At 39.6% G+C, this 2,129-nt stretch overlaps 1 non-coding gene across 1 annotated transcript; it reads left to right on the top strand.

Annotated features, from left to right (window-relative positions):
• The first annotated feature begins 1,306 nt into the window (after positions 1-1,306).
• On the top strand, positions 1,307-1,379 carry TRNAK-CUU (transfer RNA lysine (anticodon CUU)). The gene has a single exon. It is a non-coding gene; the product is annotated as a tRNA-Lys (tRNA).
• Positions 1,380-2,129: the final 750 nt, after the last annotated feature.

The following is a 2,129-nucleotide window of genomic DNA, read 5'->3' as shown; positions in this document are numbered from 1 at the left end:
GATAAACTGGAGTTGTATCCCACCCGACTTCAAAGCAGGAAATAAATAGGATTACCCAGGTTGCTGCGCTGTCAAAACGGACTCGCACCCCCTCTTTTATGATCGTTAGAGCTGAATTCCCATCTCCAGATATTCCTTCCTGCGGTAACACACCGAAACAACAAACTTAAAAAATAGCGCTAGGTTTCGCTTTATATATTTATACCTTCTCTCTCTCCAAAATGTAGAGGTAAGTTTCAGACGTCCGTGCAAGAAAATGAAAGAAGTCGGAAGAGAGAAATGAGTAGGGTGAGATTCAGCCGGGGGTATGGTTAATAAATGCCCCAGACCTCATTCCAAAGAGCGGGCCCAAGTGAAAACGCGTCTGGTTTTCAGTGCTCGTCCAAGAAAAACACGTTCCTTAGAGACAAAGCCTATCTGTGACGCTGACACCCAAACTAAATCTACCCCACAGGGTCTTTTACAAGGAATACTGTTAACATTGTAGATCTCTTAGAAATCCATGGAATAAACAGACTCACAAATGGCACACGGCAGCTCCCGTGCCCCTTGTGGTAAAGATGGCTTTGCCCAAGCGAATGCCATTAAAGAGCCTTCTACAGGAAGTCACCACAGTACCATCCAAGGACACAGTTCCCTGATGAAAACTAACACTAAAATTTTGTTATTAAAATTCTGGGACATTATGGTCATTAAGTTCAGTGCATGCTGAGAATTAATATTCAAGTAAGACTCCCAAGTACTCTCCCAAGGATGAGTTTTAAGAAGAGGAAACCGAAAAGGTGTAAGGTTTCTTACAAGTTTGAGATGAACTGAATATTGCATTTTCTGCACAGGCGGTTGGTTACTGACTTGACTTTCGGGAAGCCTCTGTCTCTGTTCCTAACAGGAACCCTTCCAGAAGGTGCTTACTAGATCAGAAGGGGAATGCCTGCATTAAATTTACGTCTGTTTTTATGGTTGCATTCAGCAAGAGCGCCGCTCTGAAATATCTAGGCTGCCATGAGAACCAGCCGAACTTCCTTCACAAAATGTGGCATTTCATGGAGACACTTGCTCAATGGACATGCCCCAAACAAGGAGCATGATCCTAGGATGAATCAATAGGCGTGCTCCCAATAGGAAGCAGCGGGTGATTTTTCCTGTTGGCTGGCTGTTCTGAGTTCACAACTTAAAAATATGTCTTAGGCTTAACGTTATTAATAAAGATGTCAATTCTCCTCCACATACACCTATAGGTTCAGCACAATTACCACCAAAATCCCAGCAAGATTTTTTTTTGTAAGGAAAAGCTTATTCTAGGGGTGCCTGGCTGGCTCAATTGGTAGAGCATGAGACTCTTGATTTCGGGGTCATGAGTTCAAGCCCCATGCTGGGCACAGAGATTACTTTAAAAAAAAGAAAGAAAGAAAAGAAAAAAAGAAAAGAAAAGAAAAGAAAAGAAAAGAAAAGAAAAGAAAAGAAAGAAGAGTTTATTCTAAAATTTATGTGAAAAGACAAAGGAACTAGAACAGCTAAAACAAATTTGAAAAAGAATGAAGCGGGAAGAATCACTCTACCCAGTTTTCAGACTTACTATATAGCTAGAAGTAATGGAAACAGTGTGGTGTCGGTGGAGGGATAGACACATAGATCAAAGATACAGAAGAGAACCCGAAGTAGACCCACACAAGGATGGTCAACTGAATTTTGACAAAGTTGCAAAGGCATTTCAACAGAGAAAGGAGAGTCTTTTCAACAAATAGCGCTGAAGCAATTGAACATCCATAGATTAAAAAGTCAACCTTCACCTAAACCTCACACCTTAAAAATGGACTCAAAATGGATCATAGATTTAAATAGAAAATTATAAATTAGAAAAAATAGAAAATCTTTAGGACCTAGGGCTAGGTGAAGGATTCGCAGACATGACACCAAAAGCACGATGCACAAAAGGAAATATTGATAATTGGACAGCATCAAAATTGAAAATGTTTTTAAAAAATTAAAAATGTTTGCTCTGCAAAAGACCCTGTTAAGAAGAAAAATAAGCAGCCTATGTGTCCATCAATGGATGAGTGGATAAAGAAGATGTGGTATGTATATATATACAATGGGATATTATTCAATCATAAAAAAGAACGAAATCT

The sequence above is a fragment of the Ursus arctos genome, chromosome X (genome assembly GCF_023065955.2).
Source record: "Ursus arctos isolate Adak ecotype North America chromosome X, UrsArc2.0, whole genome shotgun sequence".
Lineage (NCBI taxonomy): Eukaryota > Metazoa > Chordata > Mammalia > Carnivora > Ursidae > Ursus > Ursus arctos.
The sequence above is the reverse complement of the archived record's forward strand: the minus strand, read 5'-3'. Positions and strand labels throughout refer to the sequence as shown.